Source organism: Pongo abelii, chromosome 7 (assembly GCF_028885655.2).
Source record: "Pongo abelii isolate AG06213 chromosome 7, NHGRI_mPonAbe1-v2.0_pri, whole genome shotgun sequence".
In the NCBI taxonomy this organism is placed as follows: domain Eukaryota; kingdom Metazoa; phylum Chordata; class Mammalia; order Primates; family Hominidae; genus Pongo; species Pongo abelii.
In genome coordinates, this window is record NC_071992.2 from 63,794,334 (window position 1) to 63,820,976 (window position 26,643).

Sequence of the window (26,643 nt, forward strand, 5' to 3'; positions counted from 1 at the left end):
TTATAAACTCCAATTTGTATCTGTGCTCTAAGCCTTTCCTGCTAAGAGGTCTTGGACAGGTCACTTTTTTGATCTGAGATGCAGTTTGTCATCTGCTATATAGTGTAAATAAGCTGAATCAACGCAATCTTAGTATTGAATGGACATCTTGTTATCATAGGCAGATAATCATAAAATGATGGTCATAAAATCCATGTCCCAACATGCATTTCCAAAATAGTCTTAGCCATATTCAAGTTTCCAAGATCCAAGTCACAGAGATGGATTTTGTTTTATTTACTTTTTATTTTCTTTCTTTCTTTCTTTCTTTTTTTTTGAGATGGAGTCTCGCTCTGTCGCCCAGGCTGGAGTGCAGTGGCACGATCTCAGCTCACTGAAAGCTCCACCTCCGGGGTTCATGCCATTCTCCTGCCTCAGCCTCCCGAGTAGCTGGGACTACAGGCACCCGCCAACACGCCCGGCTAATTTTTTCTATTTTTAGTAGAGACGGGGTTTCACCGTGTTAGTCAGGATGGTGTCGATCTCCTGGCTTCGTGATCCACCCACCTCAGCCTCCCAAAGTGCTGGGATTACAGGCATGAGCCACCACGCCTGGCCTATCTTTTTAAGTGTTAGAAAAAAAAGAAGTTGGAAATAATGCGAAAGTTGGTAGCACAGTTGACCCTTGAACTACACAGGTTTGAATGGCTGGGTCCACTTGTATGCAGCTGAAATGAACACACAGTATTAGTGGGATGTGAAGCCTTGGATGTGGAGCGAAGAACTATCTCATCTGCTGGTTCGGCAGGGTCCACTGCGGAACTTGAATATGTACAGAGTTTGGTAACTGCGGGAATCCAGGAACCAATCCCCTGCAGATACTGAAGGATGACTGTAAGTAATTTGGACAAAGTTTTGAAAATGAGATTTATCCTTTTTTGTTTTCTGCCCATGGTCATAGACTTTGGTGGACCTCCATTGATAACAAAATAAACTGTTAATATTTTATGAATGCATTTAAGATCTTTTGTTATTTGAACCCAAAAGCTATTTTTCTCATTTTCTCTCATTCTGTCTCCAATACACATAGTAAATCTTTCACATGACAGTAATCACTCCTACCAAACACCCACACTTTCTCCCATTTCTGCCTTTTAATACTCTATTATACCCTTGGAATATTTGTGTATAAGCCCATTGACATCTAATCATATATTTCAAAGTTTTGCCCAATTTTTAACCCTAGACCATTCTTTTAGCAAAATTAACTTCAGTCCTTCTGTGCTCTAATAGTGCCTGTCTTCCATCTTGATTAGATCTTCTCTCAATTTAAATAATAAGAGCCTGTTTAAACCAGCAAAATCAAAAACGGAGACTTCATTGTAAAAGTACTGGTGTCTTAGTCAATGCACCCAGATGGTAGGTAAAGGCTAGAAGCAGGAAGCCACAGAAGTCAAGGCCTCCTGGCGTGCTTCCCCTGTCTCTCCTGCCTACTTTCTGTGTCTGTTTGCCATGTCCACCATACCGTGGACACGCAGCAGCTGGCCGTGCTGGCACTCCTGTTGTCACATTCTAGTGACTCATTCAAACTTGAGTCTGGACTCTCTTAGTTATAACTTCAGATTCCCAGGGAAAGACCTTTCGTTTGCCAATGGGGTCAAATCTAGTCAGATATTATATAAATTTCCTATGGACTGAGAGAGGGACAGTTATTGTTGGTAAGGACTGACAACCTATCCAAAAATTTTCCAGTGGAAATCTACAAAGGAAATATAATTGACTTTTCTTCATTCAAGAGAGCATCACATGCTAAATTCTTTGCAATAGTGATATTCTTATATTTAGAATAAGATTCTTCTAGCTTCTGGAATGCCAATACTGAAAAGCAGAATGCTGAGAGAGGTTAACTATAAAATAACTTTAAAAACTAGACCTTTTAGTGCTTTTCATTGCTGCCATTATCATTGTTATCTTTATCATTGTCATTATCACCATCCCTAATAGTCATGGATACTTTGCCTTGACCTGGTTTCAGACACACAGCCATTTGTGCCATACAAATAAGAAGAGTACATTTAATAAATTTAGTTTAATAAATAAGTTTCTGTTAGCTTCAGTAACTAAATAAAAATGAGTAAAGATATATTTTTGATCTGTGTACCCACCCAGAAGCCTCCCCAGAGGCAGAACAACTATGCTTCCTGTACAGCCTGCAGAACCCTGAGCCAAGCAATACTCTTTTCTGTATAAATTACTCAATCTCAGGTATTTCCTTATAGTAATGCAAGAATGGCCTAATACAAGTAACTTTTAGAATATTAGAACATGTAGATGTTTTTAAAGGCATAAATGTGATGTTGAGGAAAATAGCTAATCTTTTTTAACTTTGAAGATTCCTTGAGAGAAATTGTTGATGCAAACTTTTTTTTTGTAGTATTAAATTTTCTCTGAAATAAAGCATGATTGATATTCTCTCTTCTGAATTCTGAGCCTTTCTTTCTTTCTTTCTTTCTTTCTTTCTTTCTTTCTTTCTTTCTTTCTTTCTTTCTTTCTTTCTTTCTTTCTTTCTTTTCTTTCTTTCTTTCTCCCTTCCCTTCCCTTCCCTCCTTCCTTCCTTCTTTCCTTTCTTTTCTCTCTTTCTCTCAAGATGGAGCTTTGCTTTTGTCACCCAGGCTGGAGTGCAATGGTACGACTTCAGCTCACTACAACCTCTTCCTCCTGTGTTCAAGTGATTATCCTGCCTCAGCCTCCCGAGTAGCTGGGATTACAGGTGCCTGCCACCATTCCCAGCTAATTTTTGTATTTTTAGTAGAGACGGGGTTTCCCCATGTTGACAAGGCTGGTCTCGAACTCCTGATCTCAGGTCATCCACCTGCCTCAGCCTCCCAGAGTGCTGGGATTACGGGCATGAGCCACTGCTCCTGGTCTGGGTCATTATTTCAAAGTGAGATAATTTGGGAGGGCAACCGTGTTCACATCAATGCTTTTCACACCAATGCTTGTTGCACGTGGGAATACCTAATTCCTGTCTCAAGTGAATATTTATTTTATCAGCCTGTTCCTAAATTATGAATCAGGTGCTTAAGCAGGGACTGAATTATTAACCAACAGTAATTTCTTTAAGTCACATAGAAGCAAGGCTGAAAGCACTCTTCAAAAAATTATGCAAGTAATTACATTGCTGTCCTTGAGTATGTGGTGTACCTAGGTTCCACACAAAGCAATGTGACACTTAGGGAAGACATTGTGACATATTTCACACTGTGTTCGTAACTTTAAATTATAAATATAAAAACTTCTAATTCAAAATAAGATTTGACCACAGAATTTATATTGGTGACAGAGCAAGAATCTTCCTTAAAAAGGGGCAGCTAAAATTGCTAAGAATCAATCTTGACATCAGCTTCATCATGGGTTGAGAAGAATTAGGCTGTTAATGCTGCTACTTCTACTAATGGTGCCTATGATTTATAAACTTACACTACATTCCATGCTGCATATGAATGCTTTAAATATATTATTTCTAACAACACTTTTATTAGTCTTGCAAGAGATTCCATTAATCTTTATTTTACAAAAAGGAAAATAGAGGCTTGGAAAGTCTTAATGATTTAATGATTTACCTAACGTCATTAGTTAAGTGTGGAGTAGCAGCTGGGAGTCGAACCACACCACACCTCTGTGTGTCCTCACCTGTGTGTTCCCAAGGGCAAAGTGACACAACATCATGTATCATTTTTGCATGCAGCCCTCCACCCAGTGACCACAGGTAAATGAGTTGGCTGGTCCTACAGCCCACATTAACTTGGGTTCCATCTCCTCTAGCAGAATTGAATTGGACATCAGCTTGCTCAGTTTGACATGCAATGACTACCCACAGGTGCTAGGAAAAGCTAGCAATTTCAAACATGTGTCCCTGTTACGTACAAGTCACCTGAATATGATCCTGTCTCCCACCTAGCCAACGACTGCATGGGCTTTTTCTTATTGTGGTTTGAACAGAACTGAGACTGAAACACAGCGTTCCAAATAAATGGCCTGTCACAGTTTAAGAATAACTGGAGTATTTAGCATTCATGCATTTTCAGAATTGTTAGGGATTAATTATAGTGACATAAAATTTCTGGGAGTTTTATAAGTAAGAAGCAAATTGAAACTTCATTGTTTACTTTCCTTTGTATTATTCACAGACTTTGTCCTTTATGAATCATTATCACAAACTGACTGACATATACATTCATCTTACATTATTGAGAATTTTGCTAATCTTTTACATACTTTTACAGTGTCACTGTTGTAAGAGCATTCTATGTGGAGATTTTGTTTTGAAATTTATCTCTTATTTATTCCGCAGGTATCTGCTGAACATCTAATTTGTGCCAGGACCATAGTTGAGACTGAGGGGAACAGACACTCTCAGAATCCACTTATGACAGCTCCAAATATCTATGCTCACCTTTGTCTCTTTTCCACTAGTCTCTGTGGAGGATATCTCCTTTCACTTTAAGGCTGATCCTTCCATGAGTAGGTCCTATTGATTTTAACAGTCTTTTTCTCCCCAGTTTGTTCTATTCCCTCCAAGTTCTACTCTTTCCTTTCTGCCATCTGTTCAACCCCTTATTACTACCGCAATTCCCAATGTCCAAGCTACAAAATGTCCCCAATCTTTCCCATTCTCAAGCCCTCATATACACACGCCGGAATTGTTTCTCTGTAGTTCATTGCTGAATGCTCATAGCTTCTCAATAGATATTTACTGAGTTTAATGAATGGATAACACAAGACAATATAAAGGTAGGTAAATATCTGATTCGGAGGAAATTTTTTTAATTTTTAATTTTATTTTTAGGTCTGGGGTAGATGTGTAGGGTGTGCAAGTTTGTTACATAGATATCTGTGGGCCGTGGTGGTTTGCTGCACCTATCCACCCATCACCTAGGTATTAAGCCCTGCACGTCTTAGTTGTTTTTCCTAATACTCTCCCTCCCCCCATACCAGCCCCCCAACAGGCCCCAGTGTGTATTGTTCCCCTCCTTGTGTCCATATGATCTCATTGTTCAGTTCCCACTTATAAGTGAGAACATGTGGTGTTTGGCTTTCTCTTCCTGAATTAGTTTGCTGAGGATAATGGTGTCCAGCTCCATTTGTGTCCCTGAAAAGGACATGATCTCATTCCTTTTTATGGCTGTATAGTATTCCAAGTGTGCGTACATTTTCTATGTGGTACTTAGAAAATATGTACCACATTTTCTTTATCCAGTCTGTCAGTCTATCATTGATGGGTCTTTGGGTTGATTCCATGTCCTTGCTATCGGGAATAGTGCTACAATGAACATATGTGCATGTATTGATTGCTGGGTCAAATGGTATTTCTGGCTCTAGATCTTTGAGGAATCACCATACCATCTTCCATAATGGTTGAACTAACTTACATTCCCACCAACAGTGTAAAGGCATTCCTATTTTTCCACAACCTGGCTAGCATCTGCTGTTTCTTGACTTTTAATGGTGGCCATTCTGACTGGCATGAGATGGTATCTCATTGTGGTTTTCATTTGCATTTCTTTAGTGATCAGTGATGTTGAGCTTTTCTTCATATGTTTGTCGGCTTCACGAATGTCTTCTTTTGAGTATCAACAGGGTGACAGGCAACCTACAGACAGGGAGAAAATTTTTGCAATCTATTCATCTGACAAAGGTCTAATATCCAGAATCTACCAGGAACACAAACAAATTTACAAGAAAAAAACAAACGACCCTATTAAAAAGCAGGCAAAAACCTGAACAGAGGAAAATATTTTATAAATTTATGGGCAACATTTTGGTCTAGTCTCTAACAAGTAGCCATTTATTTCATAATTTAAAATATTATTACTTAAAAATGCATTTTCATAAATTTTGTTTAAGGTAGATTGATCACTTGACCTCTTCGAGAGCAGTCTCTTGTCTAATTTGGTTTTATATTCTTATTTTCTAAGTGGTTTCTTATCATTGAGTAGGCATTCAACAAATATTACTCAAGTAAATTGTATTTGGATTATTCACTTTTAAATACTCTCTTTGATATGACATTATAAGCCCAAATGATGAAAAAGCCTTCAAGTTCGCCCAGGTATTCTGTGACTAGAACTTCTATGTAAATCTAGTTGCTACACCTTTCTTCCAATAAATCATAACCAAATGTCTTTAAGAGTGAGCTGCTATCTGCACCCAAGGGGCTACTGCATCACCAGGAAAGTCGTACTGTAGCACAGCCTTCTACCGTCATTTGCCTTTGTGCCCTTGAGTCTGCTTGGAATGTCAGGGTTTCAGACCTGGCTAGGATCCACAGCAACTCCATTCTTTCCTTCATGTCATCAGTGCCTGGACTTTGCTGAGTCTTATTTATAGCAGCCCTGTAGGAGATACAGGCAAACATATATAACCAGTTACCTGAAGTCCATGCCTGCAGAGGACCATTTTCAGGAAGTCCTTGTCAGAAGTTGAGATCTTCTTACAAAACATGAGTATACATGTTTTTCCTAGATAGTGTTTATTATCTCTCATTCAGACTGCTGCTCTGGAAGGCTCTGTCCAGGACCATCCTATATTTGCTTTCTCCTACTATAGAATAGTTTTCTTTCATTTATGCCCTGAAATATGGGCCAGAATCTTTTCTTTTTTTCTACAGTGCAGATCATAGGAGCTCTTTTACAGGGCAGATATTACTCCAGTGGCTTTACACACGTAGTCATCATGTCTATGCTACAAGGTGGGCATTTGTGTCCACATTTATACAGATAAGTAAATAAGATCATGAAAGCTTAAATTACTAAAAAGTGCTAGAACTGAGATTCATATGCTTTAAATATCTACATGTTTCTGTAACAGTTATTTTTAATTAATGGCATATTTATTGTGTCAGAATAATAATAGCAATTTGAATGAAAAATGAATTAACTCTATCGAACATGTCTACTTTAATTATTGGGTTCTATATCCTTGATTCCTAGGAGAACAGCTGTATAAAAACCAGGGATTTATGAGCTGTTTAGAAAAAAGTAGTGAAAACAATTAGGTATAACACTCATATAACATTTCTTTTAATTCTATTACTTTGCTAAAAATTATGTTAATTATAGAAAAAAGAAGTAATTTTTAAAATTGCTAGTGAATAGAATTTCAAACTAAAGGAAGGGTGAGGTTCTATTTTATATCTCTTAATTGTCAAATAAAATCATACCTAATTATGTGATGTACTGGGAAAGCCATTGTATGAGTAGTGATTGATGTGTGTCACCAGCTGGCAAAATCACGTGCTACAGAATGACAACACTGTATGCTTATGCATATATACAACTCACATATAGAATATGGTAGTATAATTTGTATTTTATATATATACATGCACACACAAATTGTGACCTAGTTATTTTACTCTTGGCTATGCACTTTAAGAAAATAATTCAAAGAATATTAACACCCAACAAAATGGTGTTTCAGTGTTACATAAGAAAATAACTATACATATATAAAATGAAGATAAGAGAGTTATGATGTTTAAATTCTATGGATTATTAAACAACCATTAAAAAAATAAATCCATGAAGATGCAACTGTCTGGAACCTTAGGAAGCTGACTGCAAGGGGGCTGACCTATGGGAGGCTCTCAGGGTGTGCTCTTGAAAAAAGACCAAGGAAAGGAAAGTGGGAAGGACAGCTGGGCAGAGGAAGAAGGTGTGCTGTGAAGTTAGCTCAGTGGAGGCCTCAGCCAGTGCCCTGGGAGTTCTGAGGGTAGGAAGACTCTCAAGATCATCCCTAGCTGGGATGAAAGGGTGGGATTTTACATACCCAGGTTGGTTAGAGGTTGGATGTGACCACATCAGAAGGGGCCTGAGCCTGGCCATGGCTGCCACAACTCTCCTTAGCTGGGCCGTCCCTGTGGAGTGAATGACTGAGGGTGTTCTGCTAGAAGAACTCCAGGAACCTGTGGGAGAAAGTCTTCCATTCCCAAAGGGAGGTCATCACAGCATCTGCTGTGGAAGATTATGGGGCAACATGATAAACATAAGAAATGAAATAGAAAACAAAATAGAAGCTTTCATTAAAGCTATGTCGAAACTTGTGTTCTTATGCATCAACTGCGAGGCAACACAAAGGAATTGGTGAAGCTGAAACATATTTCTTTGTACTATTTTCATAATTATACTTTAATGTAACATAGGCTAGTCTGAAGGTTTTATCTATAGTCTTTATTGATTTAAGGAGTTTGCTTTCTGTGTTGCCTCACACTTGATGCATAAGAACACAAGTTTCGATATAGCTTTAATGAAACCATCTATTTTGTTTTCTATTTCATTTTTTGTGTTTTTCATGTTGCCTCATAATCTTCCACAGTAGGTGTTGTGATGACCTCCCTTTGGGAATTCTAATAGATTCCAATAGATTTTTCTTATGATTGGGTATTGAATTTCATCGCATGATTCTGAGATTATTACATGATTTCTCCTCTTTTTTTTTTCTGTTTATGAGATGAGCTGTTATTGATTTTCTTATTTTAAATCACCCTTGCTTTAGAGGAAAGAACCTGTTTAGTCAATAGATCATATCATTTAATATATTGTAGAGATTAATTTGCTGATCAGTTTAGGATATTTATATCAATGCTCATGGAAGGCTTTGATTTGTAAATTTTCCTTTCTTGTCCTTTTCAGGGATATGCTGACCTCATACAAAGTTTACAAATGTGTTCCTATTTTCATTCTTATCTGTGGAATTTGTGTGTGGTCATTGCTATTTCTTCCTTTAATATTTAAAAGAATTCACTGGTCAGGCCATGTAGGGCTAAAGTTCTTTTGAGGAAAGGATTGTAAGAATAGTGGACAATAGGAGCATTCAAATTTTTATTTCTCCTTCTGTTAGTTTTGATCAATTATGTTTTTATCATAGCATAAAATTGCAGTCTATCATAATGTTCTTTTATTATCTTTCCAAATATCTGTAGGTCTGCAGCGATATTTGCTTTTTCAATCCTTGTATTGATAGATTCCTATCTCATTTTTAAAAATCAATTTTGCTAGAAATTTACAAATGTTACTAATTATTCCAAATAATCAACATTTGGCTTTTGTGATGCTTGTTTTATATTCTCTAAAATATGCTTGTTTTATATTCTCAAAACTGTGTTCTTATCTTTATTGTATTCTTTTCTACTTTGTGTTAGGTTTGATGGTTTTTTAGCTTACTTTTTTTTTCTTTTTTTTATTATTATTATACTGTAAGTTTTAGGGTACATGTGCACAATGTGCAGGTTAGTTACAGATGTATACATGTGCCATGCTGGTGTGCTGCACCCATTAACTCGTCATTTAGCATTAGGTATATCTCCTAATGCTATCCCTCCCCCCTCCCCCCACCCCACAACAGTCCCCAGAGTGTGATGTTCCCCTTCCTGTGTCCATGTGTTCTCATTGTTCAATTCCCATCTATGAGTGAGAACATGCGGTGTTTATTAAGAAAATGTGGCATATATACACCATGGAATACTATGCAGCCATAAAAAATGATGAGTTCATGTCCTTTGTAGGGACATGGATGAAATTGGAAATCATCATTCTCAGTAAACTATCGCAAGGACAAAGCTTACTTTTTGATATGAACGTTTATATTATTTATTTTCAGCCTTTCTTTTTTCACAATATATGCATTTAACACCACAAATTTTTCACTAAAGTGTTGCTTTAGTTGTGTGCAACAGATTTTGATGTTTTGCTGTAATTATAATTCAGTTGAAAATATTTCTAGCTTCTGTTATGTGTCATAGATTATTGTTGTGATTTATAAATTAATTAGAAATGTGTTGTTTACTATTTAACAAGTTTCCTATTTTTATAGTTTTATTTTTGTTATTAATGCCTGGCTTCTTCCTACTCAGCAAATATACTCTGATAAAGTCTATCCTTTGATAGTTATTGAGGCTTTCTTTATAGTCCAGCATATGGTCATTTCGTTAATATTCAGTATGCAGATCTAAAGACTACAAATTCTGTAATCGTTAAATTGTTCTATACAGATAAATGAGGTGAAGTCTCTTAATTGTATATTCATAGTTATGTTACATAATTTCTTGATGCATCAATTTCTTCACTGTGTTACTCAGATTTTCTATATCAATGAAGATCAGTCTTCCTGTTCCCTTATTTTTTCGATTATTTTAAGACATATTAAAATCTCCCAAAATGATCACATACTTGTCCCTGCTCCCTTGAATTCCCTAATTTTTGCTTTATTTATTTTAAAACTATATTATGTAGATTTAGAAGTATTATATCTACTTATCTGAAGCTATGTTATAGAGATTTAGAACAGTATAGCTATTCAGAAAAGTATAGCTTTATTTTCCTTTGTGATTTAGAATAGTCTTCATCTCTAAAAAGCCTTTTTACCTTTAAGCACATGTTTTATTAGAATAGTGACATAAGCTTTCGAAAAGTATTTTTATTGTTTTCCATCATTTTAGTTTTAAACTTTATTTTTTATTTAAAGCCTGTTTCACACATGTATCATTGAGTTAAATATTTAATATTTTTATGGTATTACATAGTTTGAGCTTCCTGAGAAGAAGACCATGAGACAAAGATTTTGATATACAGAGTTTATTCAGTGATGAACTTATGCTTAATGGACATGCTTCACTGCATTTTAGTTGGCAAATTAGATAGGGAAGGAGAGGAAGCCTCTGTTGGTAATTTGAGCTTAATCTGACCAGGGTCAATGACAGACAGCACAGAAGGCACACCTCAGAGATAATTTCCACACTCCAAAAAGTGAACTGTCTAGGCTGTTCATTTTCAACTCTGAGGAGTCGTTGGTTGAAGGTTATTCCTGGGAGGCACACAGGTGTAGAGTAGAATGCTATAGCCAAAGAATGCCTCCAGCCAAACATGCACGGGGTAGGAGAATAGAGACCGGACCATTATGAAAGAAACAGTAAAAGCTGATTGATATGGGCAGATAATTAACACTGGCAGCTATATCCAGTCTGACAATGTTTGTCTTTAATTAAATTACTTAGAACATTTATATACTTAGTGTAAGTATATATGCATAGGAATTAGTTAAAATTTGCCATATAACGAATTGGTTTTTATTTTACTCATTGTTTATGTTTCTTTCCCACTCTGTTATTGTCTTTTATGGATTAATCAGATTTTGTTTTTTGCATTTTCTCCTTGTATTAACTTGACGTATTTTCTTTTACGCATCTATTCATAATTACCACAGGGAGTAGGATTACATCATGTAACATAAAATTATGTTATTACTTCTGAAATAATGTCACAATTTTAGAACATGTTAATGGTATTAATTTCCTCCTAACTTTTACTTAATTGATATTATGCATGTAAATGCCACATATTTTTTCTTACACTGTATACAAAAATTAACTTAATATAGACTTATGTAAGATCGGACACTCTAAAACTATTAGGAAAAAGTCTAGTAGAAAAGATCTACGACATTGGTCTGGGCAATAATTTTTTGGGTTCTAACCTCAAAAGCAAAAATAGACAAATGGGATTACACTAAACTAAAAACCTCCTTCACAGCAAAGGTAACAGTGAACAGAATGAAGAGACAACCTCCAGCACAAAGAAAATATGTGCAAACCATACATATAATGAGGGGGTCATATTCAAAATCTATGAGGATATCACGGAACTCAATAGCAAGAAAGCAAATAACACAATTAAAAATTGAGCAAGGAACCTGAAAAGAGAATTCTCAAAAGAAGACATACAAATAGTCAACAGGTATATGAAAAATTGATCAACATTACTAATCATCAGGAAAGTGCAAATTAAAACCACAATGAGGTTTCACCTAGCAGCTTTTAAACGGTTACTATAAAAAAAAAGATAAGGGTTGGTGAGAATATGAAGAAAAGTGAATTCTTTCACACTATTGGTGGTCATGTATATTAGTAGAGCTATTATGGAAAATAGTAAAGAGGTTACTCAAAAAATTAAAAATAGAACTACCATATGACCCAGCAATCTCACTTTTGGGTGTATACCCCCCCAAAAAAACAAAAACAGCACATCAGAAAGATATTTGCACTCACATGTTTATTGCAGCATTATTAGCAATAGACAAAATACGGAATCAACCTATGGGTCCATCAACAAATGTATGGATTAAGAAAATGTGCTACATGTACACAATGGAACCCTTACAAAAAAAGGATATCCCATCATTTGCAACAAGATAACTAAACCTGTATGACTTTCTGCTTAGTGAAATGAGCCAGTTACAGAAATACACACACTATAATCTCACTCATGTGTGGAATGTAAAAAGTCAAACTCACAGAGGCAGAGAGTAGAGTGGTGGTTACCAGGAGCTACAAGGTGAGGTGGGGATTGGGAAGATGTTGGTTAAAGACACAAAATTTCAGTTACACAGGAGCAATAAATACAAGAGATCTATTGTACAACAAAGTGACCATAGTAACAATATATTTTAAACTTGAAAATTGCTAAGAGAATAGATTTTAAGTGTTGTCACCACACACACACACACACACACACACACACCGTTAGGGAGCCAGATGCAGTGGCTTGCACCTGTAATTCAAGCTCCTCAGGAGGTTGAGGTGGGAGGATCTTTTGAGCCCAGGAGGTCAAGGCTGCTGTGAGCTATGATCCAGCCCAGTAAATATGTGAGGTAATGCATATGTTAATTACTTCTATTCAGTCATTTCATAAGGTACATAGATGTTGCAAAACATCACTTAGTATAACATAAATACATACAATTATTATTTGTCAACTGAAGAGAAGAAAAAAACACTAATTTGGCATAATTTTAAGTCTCATAAAGATTGCTATTATTGCCTTATAAGTAAATATTAATTTTTATTTAAATTTACTCACACATTTACCCATTATATTCCTCATTCTTAACTTCTGAAATTTCTTCTTTTAACCTGGAGTTATATTCCATATGCATAAAATATTCTCCTTGATAGTTCTTTAAGGTCAAATTTAGTTTTCTCTATTTTATTTGTCTAAAAATACATTTTTTTCACATTCATTGTTGCAGGATATTTTTATAAGGCATCTATTTCCCAGTTGAGATATTCCCTGACAACTTTTAGGATATCATTATGTTGTCTGCTGGCTCATCAACTGAGAAGTCAGCTGCCAGTCTTATTGTTGCTTCTGTAAAGGAATGTGTTTTTCACATCTGGCTATGGCACTTACCCAAGGTAGGGACCTATGTGAAGAAAGGCATGCACTTATTACATAACATAATACTGACTACTTCTCTGATCCAGATATCTTGTTTGAGCATTCAGAACGAAATTAATAAAGTTGAACATTCAAAACCTAATAGTCATCCTCTCCTTTCCTTCTGGGACTCACAATAAACCTATATTACACTTTTAGCTGTGTCCTATATATCTCTAATATTCTTTTTGCATCATTTATTGTGTTTTTCTCTGTGTCTCAATTCGTCATTTCTAATGAACCATCCTCTGATTCTCAAATCCTGTTTTCTGCTGTGTCTAAACTGCTGTAAAAACACTTTAGTTATTTCTTATCTTCAAATATTATTATATTTTTTAGATTTTAGAATTTCAACTTAAAAATAAATTCTACTTAACTGATGAAAATGTACATCTTTTAATCTATTGTTTACAGATTTTCCTCTATTTGTAAAGTTTGCTTCCGATACTATTTAAAAGCCATTGGTAGTTCACATTTATAGTTGGATCGAACATAGGCTTATTTTCATTATCTCTTTTTTCTTTTGTTTTCATTCTGTCCTCCTGCCTTTTTGTATAATTAGTGCACTGTTTTCCCCTTTAGGGGAAAATCCTTGCTTGTAATGGTGCTGTATTTTTTCTTTTTAATTGATACATAATAATTATGTATATTTATAGGTATGTGTGGTATTTTAATACATGCATACAACGTGTAGTGATCAAATCAGTGTAATTAGGATATACATCACCTTAAACACTTATTTCTTTGTGTTGAAAACATTTCAAATCTTCTCTTTTAGCTATTTTGAATTATACGATAAATTATTATTAATGGTATTCACCCTACTGAGCTAACACTAAAACTTCTCCCTTCTATCTAACTGAATGTTTTTACCCATTAACCAGCCTCACTTCATTCCTCATCCTACATTTCCAGCCTCCAATATACATCATGAGATCAACTTTTTTAGCTACACATTTCCATGAGATCAACTTTTTTAGCTACACATTTGAGTAAGTACATGTGTCTTTCTGTGATGACATGACAAGAACATGTGTCTATCTGTCTTTCTGTGACTGGATTATTTCACCTAACATAATGATTTCCAGTTCAGTCTATATTGCTGCAAATGACAGGATTTCATTCTTTTTAAAAAGTGAATAGTATTCTATTGTGTATGTCTACCCCATTGCCTTTTTTCATTCATTCATTGATGGACACTTAGCTTGATTCCATATCTTGGCTATTGTGAACAGTGCTGCAATAAACATAGAGGTTTAGGTACCCATTAATAGGATTGCTGGATTGTATAGTCGTTCCATTTTTAGCCTTTTTTTTCTTGTAGAAATATCCATTAAAAAATGACTGTGATAATTTACATTCCTACCAATGGTGTATAAATAGTTCCTTTTTCTCTGTATTCCTTCCAGCATTTTTTTGTCTTTTTGATAAAAACCATGCTAATTGGGTAAGAAGATATCTTCTTGAGGTTTTGATTTCCAGTCCCCTGATAGTTGTTGATGTTGAGTATTTTCTCATATACCTGTTGACCATTTGTATGCCTTCTTTTGAGAAATATCTAAGCATGTCCTTTGCCCACTTCGTAATGGGATTATTTGTTTTCTAGCAGTTGAGTTGAGTTCCTTGTGTATTTTGTATATTACTTCCTTGTTGGATGAATAGTTTACAAATATTTTCTCCCATTTTATAGATTGTTTCTTCACTCTGTTGATGGTTTCCTTTGCTGTGCAGAAGCTTTTTAAATGTAACATAGTCCCATTTGCCTATTTTTTTAGGTTGCCAATTTGGTTGCCTTTTGAAACATTAGCCAAAATTTTTTTGCCCAGACCAATGTCTAAGCTATTTTCCCATGTTTTCTTCTAGTGGTTGTATAGTTTCAGGCCTTACATGTTAGCTTTTAATCCATTTTGAGTTGATTTTGAGTTGGTATGGTGAGAGATAGGGGTCTGCTTTCATTCTTCTGCATAATGAGTAAGTTTTAATTGCATGCTGGCCATTACATACAAAAACTTTCTAATGTTATCTTTCTTTAGAGAGAGTTTGCTTTTCTCTAGGTGAGTCTGATAAAGGAGGATGCGGTCACTTTTGTCCACTCGGGGACTGCGTGCAGTCAAGGCTGGTCTGTATGTTTGATGAGACCAAGTCTGCCTCTTATTTCCATTGTCCCTCTATAGTTTTAACTAAGAGTCTTATATTTCCTCAAGGTCTCCATTCTTTGTTCTTTCTAACTACATAGTTCTTTCTCTCAAGGCTTCTGGAAATTATGTTGCACAAACTCAGGATAAATGTGGCTGCACAAGTCAGATCTCCTCTTGAAGTTTGTTTCCTCTCTCCAGCTTCCTCTGTCTCAGCAGCTCTCTATTGATTTTGAACAGATGATGTCATACTTTACTGGCTGTCCTGTGTGTGCTTCATAAGAGTGGTGGTTTCCTACTAACTACTCTGTCCTAACATGGATGTGCAAGCACAGATTTATTTTATGATTATTATGTTTGCACCATGCCCTTATAGGTATTCATTTAATAATGTTCAATCAGGCAAATTCTACTTGAGTTTGGCAGATAGTTGGCCAGAAGCCATTACCAGTTTACTAGCAAGAGAATTTCATTTTACATAATCTACAATTAGGTTACTGTTTAATTAGTTTAATATAATATTATAATTATATGTGGATTAAATTATTGATAATAATTTATTATTTTTAAATTTAAAAAATCATCTCAAATTGTCTTATTTAGGTATACGAACTAGGAAAATCCTAAATGACAGTTGTACTCTATAACTCTTGAACTTAGACTGTCTATAACCAGGTAAATAACATCAGTAAAGAAATACTGTCTAAATTATGCCTAATAGGAATGTATTGATGCGGAGAAAAGAAGTGGGAAATTGAACGGGAAGCCTTCTTTTTTTTATAAGAAGTTAAGAAAATTGGAATAAGAAACAACAGAAAGGAGAGTATTTTATAACACTGAAGAGAACAGAAATGTGTTGCATTGGAGAAGATATTTTAAGATCAGAAGTAAACATATTAAGTGTTTTGTTAGAGGGTTTTAAAGTGTAATTATGGCTGGGTGTCGTGGCTCACGCATGTAATCCCAGCACTTTGGGAGGCCAAGGTGGGCAGATCACCTGAGGTCAGGAGTTCGAGACCAGCCTGGCCAACATAGTGAAACCTCGTCTCTACTAAAAGTACAAAAATTAGCCGGGTGTGGTGGCACATGCCTGTAATCCCAGATACTTGGGAGGCTGAGGCAGGAGAATCGCTTGAACCAGGAGGCAGAGGTTGCAGTGAGCCAAGATCACACCACTACACTCCAGCCTGGGCAACAGAGCAAGACTCTGTCTCAAAAAAAAGAAAATGTAATTATATAAATTTTGCAAGGTTAGAAATATCCCATACGATTAAGGTATAATCTACTAAGTCAGTAAATTTAAGAGAGTCCCAACTTGCCACAATATGGGGCTTCTACCTCATTATATGGTGTTAGAATGAGGAAATGCACATAGCAATGCAGTAGGCTATAATTAGGGAAAAAGTGACCTGAGGAGAAGTTGGAGAAAGGTTTACCTGTGGTAAATGATGATATTGAAAGAGAACGGACATATGTATATTAATTAAACAGTTTAGTTTTGAAGCCTTGAGTGCTGGAATTTTCTGAATAATGGAGATGTGTTGTCTTCCTCACTCTTGTATTTATAGTTTATGCAAATAAACTATATGTTTGTAAATCAACATTTCTCACCAGTTCAACATGGTGTCCTTATCTCTTGGAGGGAAACTTGAACTGGAAGAGAAAAGTCATAATTATAATTGCTAGAGACAGCAGTAGTTAATTTTAATGCTGTCTTTCTGTGATAGATGCTACTCTATTATATACATTAAATAATTGTCTCCTCACAACAACACTAGGCATCTGTGTTACAGATGAGGAGACGGAAGAATAGAAAGGTTAAAACTAGCCCAGGGACACCAAGTTAATGCAAGCACTAGATGTCCAGAGGAAGCACTAGATGTCTCCTGTGTTGGGCAATATCTTTCCCAAGATGTATGTTCTGGTCTCAGCTTAAATGTTAATGCTCAGGAGGTCTTCTGTGAACCCTGTCTGAAATAGCTGCCTCGTCTGCCACTATCCATCATTGTATTTCCATTCTTTACACAACATTTCCAGTAACAAAAATCTGTTTTTATTTGCTTATGTAATTATTTTCTTTGTTAATATTATATACCTGCTTTATTTATTGTCATAAAATATGAGACATTTAATTTCTTGCTTCCTTCTGTATTCGCAATAGGTACTTAATAGGCACTCAACAAATATTTGTTGAATGAAAGAATGAATGTTAAATTGGTCAGTTGGCTTGGGTACAGCAATTGTAGTGTCTTGCTGCTGTGATAATCTTTCTTAGTAGCCACAATTGGCAAGAAAGGCAAAGGAAACCAAATGGAACTCAGAATAGGTAGACAGGGGGATCAAGAAGGATTATTCCTCTCTGGATTGTGTGCCAAAATATAAATACTTCATTGTCTAATCAGCTCCGTAGGTGCAATGGTTAATATGGTTACACTAGAATTATCTTTTCACTGGAATCAAGAGAAGGCAAGACACACTTCCATACTGAGATTAGTAAGTGGGAAGTTGGCACAAGATATATTTTTGAATGAGCAATATTTTTCCAGCATATTTAAAATACAGAAATGGATCACCAGGGACACTGCCTAGTGTCTCACAACCAGGAGCATAAATGCCGGTGTCAGACAGCCCTGCCAACACTGTGCTTTTCCGAGTGTGTGAGCTTGGGCAGGTTACCTAATCTTCCTAATTACATCCTTGTAAATTTGCAGCAGACAGCATGTTTGCTAAGTCCTCATGGTTGTTTTCATAGGCCTCTTTTATGTGATAAACTGTGAGGGTTTTTACAATATACAACAGACATTTCAGGAAAGGTTGATGTTCAGATATAATTCAGTAAAAGACACTGTCAAAGGGGGTAAAAAAGAGTTAGATACAAACCATAGAAATTTGAACTTGCAGTATCACTCAAAGAGCATTTCAAATGGGAAAAAAGTGAAAAAACAATGCTTTCATGTCTTCCCATTTCCCATCACTTTACCAGAGGAACAAGAAGTCTCATAAAACTGTAAATGGAAAATAATATATCCTGTCAAGCTTGGTTAGGTATTGGGCAGTTAAATGTCAGCTCAAAATATTTATCTTAGAGCATTTCCTAGTGATTTATTCGTTGCAAAAATGCTATGTGTTAAGTATAGTAAAAAAAAAAAAAAAAAAAAAAAAAAAAAAAAAAAAAAAAAAAGCCCTTTGGTGTGTTGTCTCTTGTCATAAATACATCTTCTCTCTCATTTAGCACCATTATACCTTCCCTTTCATTCCTGTTTCTCACTTTCTTTTATGTCTGAGTCTTCTAGGTTTTATCTCTAACATCCCTACACTTGGTAATTGGATGTATATGTCTGAGTATTAATATATACTGAAGATTGTGCTATATTTTGAAATAGCATGAAAAAAATATGGCTCATGATTGCCACTTAAGACACCCAAAATGCAGGTCAAGCTTAATGAAGCACATGCAAAACTGAAGAACAAGGAGGGGAGTGACAGTCTAGTGGAGATTGATAATCCCCTTTTGCTGAGGAGCAGCATAGCATTTTGGATTGTAGGCACTGGCTTCAGCAGGCCCAGAGCTTATCACCTAAGCCTGTTGCTTATGCATGAGCTCTGGAGAGTCTGTTAACTTTCTGACTCTTAGTGTCCTTACGTGTAATAGAGTAGATGTTAATACAGTTACATTAGTGAATGACATAAATGAAGCATTTAGTTTGGTATCTCATTCTTGTAGCTGCTCAATAACTAATATCAATTGTTATTAGTTTGAATCCCTGTTACTTCAAAACTACTGGAATCAGTAATAATTTGTGTGTGTGTGTGGTTTAAATTCTGCTTGTGTGTTCATGCCACCTATGTGTACAGGAGAAATAATTGCCTGTGCCAACTACTGAGTCTAGAGTCCCGTTCAGGCCCCCATACCCATTTTGGCCTTTGTCTCGATTCTACCATGGATGGGTTTTGCTGCTGTGGAAAAAAGGGCTGCTATTTACGTGTGTGGCACTCCCTGGATTTGCACAGTCTACCACACTCATTTACGTGCATGGAAGCCCCCTTAAGAGTGCACTTTCCAGATGGCAGTTGGGCTTCTCTCAGGGAGCAAAGACACATTGTGTTTCTTCAACTACACAAGAAAGTAGCCAGAAATGTCCATGCTCAGTGGGCTTTACCTGAAGTTTATGCTGTGTTTAATAGATATTCCTTAGGCAGAAAATAATTTATGGAGCTCAGATTTTTCATGTTGGCTTATGAAAATATGACATGTTAATATGTCATATATAAATTATATGTTATACCATACATTATATGATATATGATATAATACCTATTTTTTTATATTGGCAGAAAAAATAGTTATATAGAATAAAGAAATATATTAGTAGGTGACAGCAGATGAAGTACTGAGGTGTATTATGAAAAGCACATTTCTATTTAAATGAAAATATGTGATCTTGTAATGAAATTCAAAAGGACATAAATTCTTTCATTTCTTTGATCGAAGGATCACTGTAAAATGATCTTTACAAATTGGCATGAGTAGATCAGTTACATACAATTTTGCACTTCTAAATTTGAAGTTCTCATAGAGGCTCCTTCAACTTCTGTCTGTAAATCTCTCAAGGGTAGAATCTGTGTCTCCTTTTAAGGAGTGATAATAAATATGTTTATGATTAATATAATTAATTGCTGACATGATTAATGATATTCAATAAATAGTTGAGTTAATGAATTGTTCAAAAATGGTTATTTAATAGTTGTGTCTGGTATATTTTTAAAATAATATTTGTTCAAAAACTGTATGTCCGCTGATTTTACTGAACAATTAATTATATATCACTTATGATATGTCGGGTAATATTCTAAGTCTCTCACATGTATTAACTGGTTTAATTCTTATGATAACCAGAAAGTAGAAAGTTGTTGCTTTTATTAACTTATTTAACAGAAGAAGAAACTGAGGGACAGAGGCTCTAAATTCTTTGTCTAAATTCTCCTGACTGTAAGCAGCAAGCTGGAATTGACACGCAGGCAGCCCCACTCCAGACTCAGTGCCCTTCTAGCAACTCAGCTGCCTCCTGTGGATGCCAGCTAAGAAGGACCACCCTGAAGACAATGGATTTTGACATTTCAAAATCCTTAAAAAGTACTCCTTAAAAAGTACAGTCTAATTTAAGGTAATTTCTTATGCATTGGTTCTTATAAGCCAGCCACATAATTCCTTCTCGGGAGGTATTTGAGGATGAGAGAGATTTAACATTTTTTTCTGCCTGTATTTGGGTCATGCCAAATATGTCTATGTACAGTACAGTTCCAGAGGACAAATCATCACATTTCATTTCATTTTTGGCACATAAACGAGTCCTGTCTCTCCTACAGAGTTTTGGGTGGTGGAGGGAGTGGAAACTGCTAGGAAACATTTGTATAGAAGCTTCAAGGGGACGGATAAGGTAGGAGAGAAAAAATAATGCTCATTTTTATGGACACTAAGGTGCCCGAAATGATTTTCTGATTAAACTAACGGTGCATGCTGTCGACTCGTGTGTTCAAAAAAGGTTGCTTTGGTAGCAAGCAACAACCATGGTTTTCATAGTCATCTTCAAATGAGACAAGATATAAATATCCTTAATATTTTTAAGATACTAAGTTATCTCACAGAAAGTTACTTTATCTTCATAGCACTTTACCAGGATTATCCAAAGAAATCATGAGTATTTGGTGAAGTTTTTTCTATGCTTACTTGGTGGGAGAACTCCTTTACTTTTAGTAAGTGATATCATAATTGCTGATACGTATTTGCAAATACATGCTTTTTAAACAATTTTTTCTATTCTATTTTTGAAAATTATTTTAAACTTCTTGTTGTAATACTTTCTCTATTCACGCACGTAACATTTTTTATTTAGGAAAAAGGCATGAATGCCACTTTTGTCCTTTCGCTTTTTATAAAAATAACATTTTTATGTCTTTTTTTGCTGAATTTGTGGGTGAAGTTTTCTCTTTGTAACAGTAATGTGCTCCACTGCCTTAGAATTCCATGACATCTAAGAAATATCATGTATTTATAGCAGTTTCAGTAATACTGATACCTCACATGTAAGTGCTATCTTCAGTGAGTCAGGTACTGCAGAGAGCACCCTGCGTATGCTATATAAAACAATCTTTAAAGGTCACTCTTGTTATCCTATTTTACAGACAGAGAAACAAACCTCAGAAGTAACTTATGCAAGGTTTTGAAGATTGTAAGTTGCAAAGCCAAGTGTTTATCTCAGCCTCCCCTTCAATAGATATCCCCATTTCACACCTTAACATTTGGCAATATTTTTACATTCTTTGTCTTTTTTCTTTTCCATAAAGTGTTTTGAGAGATAGGAAGTGCATTGACTAATAAAGAAACTGAGGTTCTGTGAGCTTCAGTGATTTCCTCAAGTGAACAATGCTAGAGAGGTAGTTAAAAACCTGTGTGCTAGTAACCATTGACCTTTCTCCTTAAAGACAGAAGTGAGAAGTTTGAATTATAATTGTACTTACGTGCCATGCCATGCATTCTCTCTCTCTCTCTTTTTTTTTTTTTTTTTAGACGAAGTCTCGCTCTGTCGCTCAGGCTGGAGTGCAGTGGCGCGATCTCGGCTCACTGCAAGCTCCGCCTCCCGGCTTCACACCATTCTCCTGCCTTAGCCTCAGGAGTAGCTGGGACTACAGGTGCCCGCCACCACGCCCGGCTAATTTTTTTGTATTTTTTTAGTAGAAACGGGGTTTCGCCGTGTTAGCCAAGATGGTCTCGATCTCCTGACCTCGTGATCCGCCCGCCTTGGCCTCCCAAAGTTCTGAGATTATGCATTCTCTCTTTACATCACAGTAAGTATTTTCAAAACCCATTCATTCATTCATTGAATACTATTTTCATCTAAAATGCCATGAACTATGGCAGTCACTAGACTTATAATGAATCACATAGCCTTGTTTCAAAGGGTGCATATTCTAGTAGGCATGAAAAGTATACAAACAGCTATAAATAAAGGGTTTTGTGTTGGAGGTGTACACAGAGCACTGTGAACACAATATGTGCACTTCACTTTGATTGAGTCAACTCTGTACTACATGGTTATACTAATTTTATCTTATCCTATAGTGTGTCAGCTAAGGAAGTAACAATCGCAGAAAAAAAATGATAACTGTCATTACATATGCACCTAACAAAAGAACTCCAAAATGCATGAAGGAAAATTTGACAAAAATGAAGGGAGAAATAAACAATTAAAAAATGAATAGTTGGAGAGTTCAGTATCCCACTTTAAATAATGAATCAAATTATAGGAGATAACAGAGAAATTAAAGATTTAAACAATACCGTCTAAAACCAACTAAACTTACTAACTTACTGTTTAAAACCAACTAAACTTAATAGACATCTAGAGAACCCTCCACCAAATAATCCCAGAATATGCATTCTTATCAAGTGCACATGGAACATTCTTCAGGGTAGGCCATATTATATTTAGGTTATAAAATAAATCTCAGTAAGCTTAAAATGATAAAAATAATGTTAACAATCTTCTCCAACTACAAATAAATATAATAAGAAATCAATAACAGCAAAAAATGGGAAACTCACAAATATGTGGAAATTAAAAGTATACTCTAAGCAACCAATACTTACAAATAAATATAATAGGAAATCAATGACAGCAAAAAATGGGAAACTCACAAATATGTGGAAATTAAAAGTATACTCTAAGTAACCAATGGTCCAGAGAGGAAATTAAAAGGGAAATTAGAAAATACTTTGAGATAAGTAAAAATGAAGACACACATATCAAGCCATACCAAAACATATGTGGTCCTGCTAAGGCAGTGCTTAAAGAAAAAAAATTATACTTAAATGCCTAACTAAGAAAGGAGAAAAACTTAAATCAACAACCTAACTTTTTAGCTAAGACCCTGAACAAATAAGAGAAAACTAAATCTAAAACCATATAAAAAGAAGTATAAATATTAAAGTGGAAATTAATGAAATGGAGAACAGAATAAATAGCTGAGAAAAATCAATGAAAACAAAGTGGACTTTTTGAAAAGATCAATGAAATTTACAAATTTTTAGCTGCATGAACCAAAAACAAAGGAGGGAAGTTTAAAATTACTAGGATCAGAAATAAAACAGAATGCATTACTGCTAACCTTACATAAATAAAAAGAATTATAAAGGAATACTATGATTAATTGTATGAGTCAAGAAGAGATAGACAATATGAACAGATGTATAACAAATAAAGAAATTGAATTAGTAATTAGAAAAAAAGAAACTACCCATATAGGCTTTTCATAGGAAAGCCCATTTCTGGACAGCTTCATCAGTGAATTCCATGCCAAATGATTAAGCAAGAAGTAGCACCGATCTACCAACTCCTTCTCCTGAAAAAAAGAGGAAGAGAACACTTCCTAACTCATTCTGAGGCCAGTACTACCATGCGACAAAAACTCTCACAAGATACAAACACTACAGAGTATATATTTCTTATAAATATGGATGCAAAGGTCCACAATAGAATACAATTGACTCTTGAATAATGTAAGGGCTAGGAGTGCTGATTCACTGTGCAGTTGAAAATTCACATATAACATTTGACACCCCCAAAACTTAACCACTAGTAGCCTATCGTTAATCAGAAGCTTGCAAATAACAGTCAATTAACACCTATTTTGTATGTTATATGTATTATATACCGTATTTCTTACAATGAAGTAGGTGAGATAAAGGAAAATGTCATTAAGAACTCATAAGGAAGAGAGAATACACTTATACTATTCTACTGTATTTATCAATAGTGTAAGTTTATATAGTCTGTTTATTAGACAAGTTGTCTGTCTGAAATGGCAGGTAGTTACAGCTACAGACTTCGATCTACAGTACACATCAAACAGTTCAACTTTTTATTTGAATGCCATGACTTTTCTCTCCTTCTTGGAAGCACTTCCAGTATCACTAGTGACACTTTGTATGGGTCCCATGGTGTTAAGGTTTATACTATTGCACTAAACATGATGAAAAATACTGGACAACCAGGAAAGATCACTTTTTACTTTGATGTGCAATTTCCTAGAAAAAATGAACTGCTCACACAGAGATGATTAGAGTCGCAAGGTGTTTTAAGCAGATACAACACTTGAGCTTACCACGATATCAACAGGAAGTGGTTATGAAATGATTACAGTGGTACAGTATGTTCATTGTACGCAGTAATGATTTAATACTGCATATTTACATTTGTTTACATCTCTTTTGACTGTGAATGGCATTATGCCTGATCTGTAAGCATTTGTGTGCAAAAGTCTTAATAAATATTAACATTTTATAATAGATTTGTGTGTATTTTATAGTAGTAAATCATAAAATAGGCTAATATCTACATATATTTTATGCATTTGTGACATATCTAAATTTTTCCTTTTTTTTTTGAAATTTCTAGGCTACATGGTTTGAGAGCACGTTTTTGTAAATTGTCACAAAATTCCAAAAATATCCAATGTATTTATTGAAACAAATCTGTGTATAAAAAATCTTAGAAAAATCTTATTCTAATTTCTAACATCTGAAAATTAATGCAATACACAATAGAATAACAAACAAAAATCACTTGACTTCTTTAATTGCAGAAAAAAGATTTGACAAAATCTAACACAATTTTATGACAAAAATATTGAACAAATTAGGAATAGAAGGAAACATCTTCAACCTGATAAAGGGTATCTATGGAAATCCTGCTGCTAACGTTATACTTAATGATGAAAGATGGAATATTTTTCTTCTAAGTTTAAAATGACAAAGATGTTCATTCTAGCCATTTTTATTCAACATTTTATTATGTTTGTTTCTCCAGAGAATTAGGCAAGAAAAAGAAAGAAATTTTTCTATATTGGAAATAATTAAAATTATCTCTATTTTCAGATGACCATGACCTTGGATATGGAGTCCACTCAAAAATAATCTGAAGTAATAAACAAATTCTACAAGGTTGAAGAATACAAGGTCAATAAAAATAATTAATTATATTTCTATGTGATACAATAAACAATCTTAAAATTAAGAAAACAATTTCATTTACAGTAGAATAACAAAAAAATACTTAAAAATAAGTTTAATCGTGAGATACAGATTGGTACCCTGAAAACTACAAAACATTCCTGGACAATATTAAAGGTCTAAATAAATAGAAAATCATTTTGTGTTTATGGATCAGAAGACTCAACAATTTGAAGATGGCAATACTTCCCAAATTGACACACAGATTTAGTGCAATACCTGTCAGAAAACTAGCTGACTTTTGTGGAAATTGTAAACTGATTGTAAAATAAATGGAATTGCAGGAGATATGGAATCACCAAGGAATACTGAAACAGAAGAACCAAGTAGGAGAGTGTGCAATTCCCAGTCTCATACCTCATTGCAAAACCAAACCAAACAAGGCATTGGCACAAGAGTAGACATACACATCAATGGAACAGAACTGAGACCCCAGAAATAAAACCAAGTGGTCAGCTGACTTTTTGCAAGCTTACCAAGACCATTGAATGGGGAAAAATATTTTTTTAATATACGTTGCAGGGATAATTGGATATAAACATCCAAAAGAATGAATTTGGATGCTATCTTCCATCATATGCAAAAATAACTGAAAATGAATTCAAGGCTATAACTATTAACTCAGAAAAAATAATGAGCTACATTTTCATGATCCTAGGTTTGGCAAAATACTCTTAAATATAACTCCAAAAAAACCCTACCAAAAAACCTAGATAAATTGAACTTCATCAAAATTAAACATTTTGGGCGTCAAAGGGCATCATTAATAAAATGAATAGACTTACTACAGATTGTGAGAAAATGCTTGCATATCATTTATCCAGTTAGCAAATTGTTTCTAGAGTAATATATAAAACAACTCACAACTCAATAAGAAGAAGACAAATAACACAAACTAAAAATTGGCAAAGGATCTGAATAGATCTTTCTCCCAGCAAGATCTACAAATAGCCGATAATCACATGAAGAGGTGCCTGGCATCATTAGTCATCAGGAAAATGCAAATCAAAAAACCACAGTTAGGTACTACATCACACCCACTAGGATGGCCAGAACCCAGATGACAGATAATAGGTATCAGGAAAGGTATGGAGAAACTGGAACCCTTATATACTGTTGGCAGAATTTGAAATGATACATTCACCTTGTAAAGCAGTTTGGACATTTCTCAAAGGATTAAACATAGAGT

The 26,643-nt window shown here is 35.0% G+C and overlaps 1 long non-coding RNA gene across 1 annotated transcript in view; it reads left to right on the plus strand.

Annotated features, from left to right (window-relative positions):
• The window catches only part of LOC134761853 (uncharacterized), a 63,759-nt gene extending 37,674 nt beyond the window's left edge, over positions 1 to 26,085 (plus strand). The window contains exons 4-7 of the long non-coding RNA XR_010141010.1: positions 13,063 to 13,228; positions 22,119 to 22,231; positions 25,320 to 25,400; positions 25,739 to 26,085. This is a non-coding gene — a long non-coding RNA (uncharacterized LOC134761853). The remainder of the gene's footprint in view (positions 1 to 13,062; positions 13,229 to 22,118; positions 22,232 to 25,319; positions 25,401 to 25,738) is intronic.
• The last annotated feature ends 558 nt before the right edge of the window (positions 26,086 to 26,643 follow it).